The sequence below is a fragment of the Macaca thibetana genome, chromosome 9 (assembly GCF_024542745.1).
Source record: "Macaca thibetana thibetana isolate TM-01 chromosome 9, ASM2454274v1, whole genome shotgun sequence".
Classification (NCBI taxonomy): Eukaryota; Metazoa; Chordata; class Mammalia; order Primates; family Cercopithecidae; genus Macaca; species Macaca thibetana.
This window is the reverse complement of record NC_065586.1, coordinates 103,891,864-103,901,344: the sequence shown is the minus strand read 5'-3', so window position 1 is coordinate 103,901,344 and position 9,481 is coordinate 103,891,864. Positions and strand designations below refer to the sequence as shown.

At 32.2% G+C, this 9,481-nt stretch overlaps 1 long non-coding RNA gene across 1 annotated transcript in view; it reads right to left on the bottom strand.

Annotated features, from left to right (window-relative positions):
- Positions 1-4,180: 4,180 nt before the first annotated feature.
- LOC126962356 (uncharacterized) overlaps positions 4,181-9,481 on the bottom strand; it is a 30,988-nt gene continuing 25,687 nt past the window's right edge. The window contains exon 4 of the long non-coding RNA XR_007728667.1: positions 4,181-4,272. This is a non-coding gene — a long non-coding RNA (uncharacterized LOC126962356). The remainder of the gene's footprint in view (positions 4,273-9,481) is intronic.

Genomic DNA, 9,481 nt, shown 5'->3' with positions numbered 1-9,481 from the left:
AATTTTCTGCACTTACCGTTCCTCATGATCTCATATCTAGCTATGCCACCCACACCACGTGTAGACATATTATGTGAAATTCTCCTGAGTTATCTCAGCCTAGGCACATTTCACAACCACTGTAATTTCTTTCCCCATTTTTCTCATCCATTAAGTTTCTATGCTTAAGTATTACTTTCCCATATAACAGAATGTATCTCTCTTCCATAACTTTATACATAATATTTTGATGGTCAATTCACTTTTCTTCCATGTCTCCTAAACTCATTGATGCCTGTATGTCCTCTTAGATCCTCTTTACTCATGTTTCTTATAAATGCATGATAAATTTACTAATTCAATATAGATAGATTAATAAATGTATATTTACTGAACAGAACTAGGAAACACATAGGTATGTGTAAATATGAATATAAAATACCTATAAATATATAGAGAAAAATTATATATATGAGTTTTTAAATTTTTTTCCAAGAGGCAAATAATTTCAGACATGACTAAGCTGCTACATTGCTACATGAAGCTATAAAATTATTTTGCATTATTTGATATCTACTTATGAGTTCATATTATTTTACTTTGGTGTCTCAATGCTGTCCAGCCATCCTTTTATTTCTTTCTTAATTTTTTTCTTTTATTATAATGGATGCTACAAATGTCCTCCTGTCTTCTGCAGTCATCAGTTCCACTTTCTAATCTTTCATTCTCGCAAAATAACCTCAATTCCTTTTTTTCCAGAATTGAGTTCCAACAATATGATTCTTCATGTTTGGTGTCTCAAACTGCTTCTTCTGTGTCTTTATCCACCTGCTAAACATTTTTATGTGTGCTTCTCATCTTGTTTACTTCTGACTTCCCTAAAGTCTGGCTCCCACATTTGTCAACATTCTCTCTTATATCTTCATAACTCCATTTTTATTAGCTCTTTCCACACGCCTGTGAATAAACTTGACTTTGCTCTCCTAGAAGACTTTTTTTTTTTTTTTTTTTTTGAGACGGAGTCTCGCTCTGTCGCCCAGGCTGGAGTACAGTGGCCGGATCTCAGCTCACTGCAAGCTCCACCTCCCGGGTTTACGCCATTCTCCTGCCTCAGCCTCCCGAGTAGCTGGGACTACAAGGCGCCCGCCACCACGCCTGGCTAGTTTTATTGTATTTTTTTTAGTAGAGACGGGGTTTCACCATGTTAGCCAGGATGGTCTCGATCTCCTGACCTCGTGATCCGCCCGTCTCGGCCTCCCAAAGTGCTGGGATTACAGGCTTGAGCCACCGCGCCCGGCTAGAAGACTTTTTTTTCAATTGGATATATCCTTAAACAATTCTTTCAGCTTTCTTTTTTCCTGCAATGTGAGAGTTTTCTAAACTATATTCCCCTCTTTCTTCCTTTGACATTAATTTCTCAGTTATTTTGATACTAGCTTTTATTCCCACTCTTCTGTGTTAATTTATTTCTTGAGGGTCACACTGTGTGCCTAAAGACAAACTCTGGAAACTTTTATCAGCGGGAATGTTGATTAAACTCTGCACACCTGGCTCTCTTCAGACTTGCTCTATGTGAACATTTTACCACCTTCCTACTTCCTCACTGCTTCTGCGTCTCATTCTGCAGCTTCTTTTCAAATCCTAATTCCATAAGGACTTCCCAAAATGCTTCTGTTGGCCCCCTTTTATGGTAATTTAGCTAAGATTTTTGGATGCTCTATGTCTTTTTGAATATTTAGTGTTAGACATTTAACTTTAGCCAATCTAGTGGAGGTGTAGTAAAAATACTTTGTGTTTTTGATTTGCATTTCACTGATGACTAATGATGCTAAGTATATTTTCATGCCCTTATTTACCAGTTTTATAGAGGAATATGTAAATATTCTTCTTTGAAATGTCTACTCAAGTATTTCATTCTTGTCTTCTTGAGTTGTTTTTCTTTGTTGATATGTTTGAGTACACTATACATATTCTGAATGGCAGCTTTTGACCAATGTATATCTTTCTTTCTATCTAGAGCTTTGCCTATTCACTTTTAATACTGTCTTTTGAAAAGCTGAAGTTTTAATTTTGAGGAAATCCCATTTATCATTTTTATTTAAATTTCTGATAGTACTTTTAGTGTCCTGTTAAATGAATATTTTCCTATTTTAATGTTGTAAAGTTAGTTTTATATATTATCTTCTGGAAGTTGAAAATGTTAGTAGTTATATTTATGTCTATGATCCATCACATATTAATTTTGTAGTTAATTTGAAGTAGTGATTGAGATTTATTTTTATCTATACGGATATTCAGTTATTCCAGTACCATATGTTAAAAGATACTATCCTTTTTAAATAATTTGGCATCTTTGTAGATCAAACCACAGTACGTTCATGGTTTTATACCTGAACTCCCTATGGTGTGTTCCATTGATCTGTTTTTATTCTTACATTACTACCAAAACCTATTTTGATTACTGTCACATTACAGGAATCTTGAAATCAGATAGTTTGAATCCTCCAAATTTGTTACTTTGTCAGGTTTAATTTGGTAGTTCTAGGTCCTTTACATCTCCATATAGATTTTAGAGCAAACTTGTCAATTTTTTCCAAACGAAAAACCTGCTAGGATTTTGAATGAGATTGAGTTGAATTTTGAAATCAGAAAAAAAAAACCTGACATCTTTAAAATATAGACTCCTTCATTGCATTTACATGAATTATCTCTCAACTTATTTCTATCTACTTTGTATTTTAGCAATGTTTTTTCTCCAGTGTATAGCTCCCGCATATCTTTTATTACAATTATTCCTAAATATTCATGTTTTCTAAGTGACAACGTACATTTCAATTTACTATTCCAATTCTAAATACTAGTCTACAGAGATAAATTTATATTGATTGGTAACTTTGTTTTCTGTGACTTTACTGAATTTACTTAAGTTGTAATATGTTGTATAGGGTTTTTCACATATGTAATTGTATCAGAAAAGTGTATTTTTACTTGTTTTATTCCTACCTGTATTCTTTTTTTCTTGCTAAAGATAAGCCCTTCACATAATGTTAACATGATATGATAAAAGTAGACATCCTTGCTTCATCTCCAATCATATAAAAATTCTGCATTTTACCATTAAATATTTATTAGCTCTAAGAACTTTTATATTCCTGCCTTATAAGTTTGAGGAAATTTTATTTCTAGTTTGCAGAGGTTATTATAAATGTATTGGCATTGTGAAATGCCTTTTCTACATTATTGATTATATTTTTATGTAGCTTATATTTTATTAATGTGGAGAATTATACTTATTTAATTATAAACGTAAACAGAATCTTGCATTCTTGGGATAAACTTTGCTTGTGATATGTTTCTTTTGATTTGTTACTATTTTGTTAAGAATTCTGCATGTATATTCACGATGAATATTAATTTGTATTTTTATTTTCTTGTGATCTTGTCTAGTTTTGGTATTAGAATTATTCAATTATTCTGTTCTTATAAAATATGTAAGAAATTCTCCCTTTTATTCTATTTTCTGGTTGGAAAACAGTATTGACATTATTTCTTCTTCAAATGTTTACTACAAAATTCTGGTGAAGCTACCTGTACCCGGAAATGTAATTGTGGGAAGCTTTTTGAATACAAACTGACTTTCTTTAATAAGTATCACACTATTTAGATTGCATATTTTCTGTATCAATTTTGAAATGAAGAGTTAGAGAGTATATCCAAGTTTCCCAAATCATTGCAGCTGACAAAACACAATGAAATTTTAAGATGAGCAAAAATTGGGCATTTTACAAATGAAGATAATATTAAGATGTGTTGGCTGGGTGCGGTGGCTCACGCCTGTAATCCCAGCACTTTGGGAGGCCGAGGAGGGTGGATCACAAGGACAGGAGTTCAAAACCAGCCAATATGGTGAAACCCCGTCTCTACTAAAAATAGAAAAATTAAACAAACGTAGTGACATGCACCTGTAATCCCAGCTACTTGGGAGGCTGAGGCAGGAGAATCGCTTGAACCCAGGAGGCGGAGGTTGCAATGAGCTGACATCGCACCACTGCACTCCAGCCTGGGCAACAGAGCGAGACTCTGTCTCAAAAAAAAAAGTTGTGTTTGTTTGGAAAGACTTTATTATGCCAGCGAGAAGCGAATACAGAGTGAAACACGAAAGTCCCCAAGGGTATTACAGATAATCAATCACTGATGGCTCCCCACTTTGAACTCACCTTAGTGTAGATGTCAAGAAGCATCCAAGCTGCCTGTTGAGCCTTCAGCTGAGGCTGACCTTCCCACCAGGCTAACCTGCAAGTGAGCACATGCATATGGTTGAGATATCAGTCATATATTAGACAGTTAAACAGCAGAGAAGTGAAAAGAGAGGTTTAATGTACATAATCCTCTTTCAATAACCAAAGTGCTTGACCAAATGATGTCACCTTACTTGTGTTTGTCAACACCTCTTTTAGCAAGAAGTCACTCTCCAACTGCTAACATAATTTGACAGCAGCCCCTAATTATTTTTCTGTTTATTTGTACTTGAAAAACAAATTTCAAATGTAATGCAGACACGATTCTTAGCAGTAATTTGGAAGACACAACAAAGAAAAAATAAAACAAAATGAAACTTCAAAAGCGTACTTTTAGAGTTAAACCTAGAATTTTATTTAATAAAATAATGTGTACATAATTTATAATTACTATTAAACTATATAATATTTATTTATATTTAATAAGTTATGAACTTTTAAAATTCAATAAATACTTTCTTTTAAATATCTAACTAGTACAGTTTTATGCCATCTTGGAGCTATACTAGAATTTGTTCAGACATTACTTGCTTTGATTTTGAGTTGCATGGAGTATTTGTATGTGATTCTCTGGTAGATTTTTTGAGTCTTTGAATAAATTCCAATAAATTGAAATAATAAGTTAACTGATACAGATTTTGTTAAGACTATTGACAAAATATTTTAAATTTATTTTTATAGAGCAATAAAAACACTTAAATTCCCACCATGAGTATGTGAAAGTGCCAATTTTGTTGCACAATTGCAATCAATTTTTTAATCCTTGAGTATTTGCTAGATAAAATATTTCATTATTTTATTCATTTTAATGTCTCTGACATAAAACTTAACATTTTGACATATATTTTTCAGTTATATGTACTTTTTTCTGTAAATCTCATTATTCTTTATTCCTACTTTACCTATCAGGGTTTTAGTATAAATCTTGATGAAATATAAGTCCTGTACAGAATAATACTCAATTTTGTCTGTAATATTTTGGCAAAGATTCTCCTTAGCTTTAGTAGCCTTTTAATTTAGTCTATGTGTTTTGAAATGGATGAGATTTTTATTGTTTTATGCAGTTAAATTTTTTAAATTTTCTTCTGGCTTATTTAATTGCATGCAATTTTGGAAATCCCTTTTAATATTTATAAAAATATTCATTTATAGGCTGTGAATGTTTTGCAGTTCTTTTTAATGCATGAAATTTAAATCAGCCGGAATTAATTTTAGACTCTTAAGCCTTGCTATGAAGAGATTCACCTTTTCATCTCTGCTCCATCTTCTAATGAAGCCAACCTTGCAGAAGGTAATGAAGAGTTGGTAATGTATCTTGCATTCTTTCTTTTATTACTCCAAAAATACTACTTGTGTGAGTTGGGCTATCTTAAGCCCAGTTATTGGAACTTCTCAGCACTCATTTCCAGCTCTTAAACAGAGAACTCCAATTAGTTACTATGCATACTTCCATAGTACAAGATAAAGAAGGTAAACATGTTATAGGGTGTCAGAGACAAGGGAAAGAAAGAAAAAGGCAGCAGTCGTGAGGGAATCATAGAAAATTTATTTTCAAATTACTAGAAACAAAAAAAAAATGATTAAAATAAACACTCCTTTAGGCATCAAAAGATGACTTTTGAGCTTTGAGCTTCTTTTGTAGAATGTTTAGGGCATTTCCCAAAAATGTACTATATTCAACCTAAATATCATCATTATGAAATTGTCATCAAATGAAGAACATGGGCTATTTTGTAGAATAACTGACCCAGAGTCATAAAAAGATTCAATATCTGAGAAATATGGTCTAGTCAACATTGGAAGGGAAGACTAATGAGACATAACAGCCAAAGTAATTTTATGAATTTTTCCTGAAGCCTGAATTTAAAAAGAAAAAATGAGTATGCTTCTTCAAATAATTGGAGATGAAAAATAGATATGCTATTTCAAAAATTAGTTGAATGAATGCTAATCTTTTCATGTATATCAGTGGTGTGGTTTATTGGGCAAATATCCTTGATATTGGGAAATCGATTCTCCAGTAATCTTATAATTAAGAAGCACATTTTGAAGTGTTACTATGGGTGCACTCTACCTTCAAATGGTTTGGTAAATGGATTGTGTGTGTAGGATATGCGTGTTTACATGTGTGTAATGAAAGAAACAGCAGTTAGTGAATATGAGTGTTTATTTTAGTCATTTTTTGTTTCCATTAATTTGAAAAGTTTCTGAATACGTTAAATGCATACATACATACATACATAAAGGTAATAGTAGTTCCTACTTCACAGACTTATTGTGAGTACTAAATGTACTATTTCATGTAAAGAGCTGACTACTAGTATGTTTTATAAATTATTACTATTTAATGCATGTTAAGTAATAGTAAGTCACAGAGAATCTTGGGATGAGAATATTGAGAATACACTTCCCAGTGTTAGTAATAATAATAAATGTGCAATTATTCAGGTATTTGCATTCTTTCTTTTATTACTTCAAATATATTAGTTGTGCTTCTCCTGTATTCCTGCCTATGTTTTCTCAAGCAGTCCTGCCATCTGTTGTCCCAATGTATGCTTCAATGCTTCAAATAGAAGTAACGTACTACCTTTTATTTTCGTCCTCTTTTTACAAACCCATGTTTCATACCATTTTAAGTCCACTTTATTTCATGAAGTTTCTTTAGAGCATCGTGATCCCAACTGGGATTTTTCCCCCTGAATTCCTACAAATTGACTTATTGCTTCTATTACTGCTCTGAGAATTCAGATGTAGATGTGCAACTATTGATTTCTTTGCCTCTTACTGTAAAATACTTTACAGCACAAAGTGTCCATTTCTAGTAGGAGTTTTGGAGAATAAAGAAAATACCTTCTTAAGAAAAGAAGAATATTCTATATTATGGTTGGAGCTAATCTTTCAGATGGTGCCTAATTGTGAAAGTTGAGTTTTCCCAAAAGCCTGAAACTTAAAGTGAGAAAAATCATATGCCTTTGAAGATTTCTTCAATTGTACTATACAACCCAAGTACAAAGAAGAACTGGATTTCTCTGTGCATTTTTATTCTGACATTCACTGCCTACTTTCTAAATGCAAAGAATTTTCTGTAATAAAAATTGGACCCATATTAGGATTAATGCAGAGACGATTTCCTCAAATGCAATACCCATCATAATCCCTTCAATTTAACTTTCCTCTGTCATGGGATTTTCAAGGAAATAAATTTAATTTTTCTTGAAGTCAAATGTATTAATAGTTAATAAAAACAAAGTCCAATGATAGTGTTAGCAAAAAATAAGAAATGTATGTAAAGCCCTTCTATATTTGAATTAAATGCCTGAATTGGGCAGCATTAACTCCTAGACATTAAATGTGATGTGGGTGAGAAGAAATATTTCAGGAAAAAGAAAATATTTGCTTGTTGAGCTAAAATGATGAATGGATCTATATTATGAAAATAGACCACAGGCTTATTATCAGAAAGATTGTCTTTCCAGTTGTTAGTAGAATGCAGATGTACGTTAACAATGGTATAGGAAAGTCAGATACATTTAGTATGTGTTATCTACTACGAGACAAATAAAGGCTATGATATATAGTGGACATATTTTTAAAAAAAATATTTACTCCTTTGCATTCTGAATCCTTCAATATTCTATTTGGTTTATTTTTATTCAGTTCCAAGCTGGGCCTCTTCAATCAGATTATTCCAAATTCCTGGCTATTGTATCTCATTCAGAGTTTGGTGTAGAAGATGAGTCAGTCCATTGAGAGTTGTCTCTGAGACCTTATTACTCAGTTGGTTGAATTAACTAGGATGGGTAGGATATACCACAGCAAGAAATAAACACCAGCATCTTAGTAGCCTAAAAATATATAGACATATTTATAGGTCAAGGGAAGTCCAATTTGGGTTGGGTCACACTCCTGCTTGTAAGTTGGTCACATGAAATATATGGCTTCTAAAGTCACTGCACCTGAGGGTGAAAGAATTGGAAGACTTAGAAATAAATATTTTTAAGAGACAGGACTATTTGTGACTTAGACCATTCCCTCCTACCACTCATTGACTAGAGGTCAATCATTTGACTTCAACAATATGAAAATAAGGCTAAACAAATGAGTCTTCCTATATGTCCAGGAGGAAGAATAGGATGACAAAAATGTCTCTGCGTTAGTCTTCTTTCTATAGAAATTAATAGTCACATAAACTATGAGCCTTGAGTAATTGGTATCCATTTCTTTTACACTCAGTATTTTAAAAACAACTTCATTAGAATTAAATCAAACAGAGTCATTTTACCGATTATTTCAGGGAGGTATCTGGTTGAAGACTTGAACATGACCTCATAAAAGCTTTTTACCTTTTCTTAAGTACTGTTTGAGTTGAATTCCTCCATTTTAAAACCAAGAGTCATCACTAATTTAGATCTTTTAGACTACCCAGACCAAAGCTTTATAAAATTAACACCATTAATCAATTAATCAACTGGTTCATCAATTGGAAAGAATTTATTTTTCACATCCTTAACATTATAGTGCACCTGGTAAACTTCTAATCATCTGTCAAACTTTGTTCCAGTGTCACTGCTTAATGAAGTGTCTTCATTCCATTCTGTACACAGCTCCATTAATTCACTTAATTCTCATGGGCAGCATGGCATAAAATATAAAACCATAAGCACTGAAATTAGAATCACTAGGTTTAAATCCTGACCTTGCTAATTACCAGCTTTGTAACATTGGGCATTATGTATAATCTCTTTTTTCCTCAGTATCCCCAACTGTAAAATGGGGATAAAATTATTAAGTTATCTTAAAAAATATAAGAGTTAATAAATAGAAAAATGTAGAATAGTGACAGTCATTAGGCAAGATTAGATATTTTATTGCTATTGGTTTTATTTTTACTAGACTGTGAACTCAAAAACAAATGCAGTGATTATTTACTATTTTCTTCAATACCCAGAGCATGCTTAGTATAAGTGAGCACTCACTAAATATTAGTTGAATGTATTGCACTAGTAATAACAGTAGTAAGATAATAATTATAATAACACCTAGCATTATGAAGCACCTAGGATGTGCTAAGCATGATTCTAAGTGTTTTTCATGCATTAACTTATATAATGAGTAAGCTGAGAAAATAATCTACCACTGAGGATAATTAATACTTGCTATTATTATTTAAAATACTAAAGAATTTCAATGGCTTAAAAAAGAAG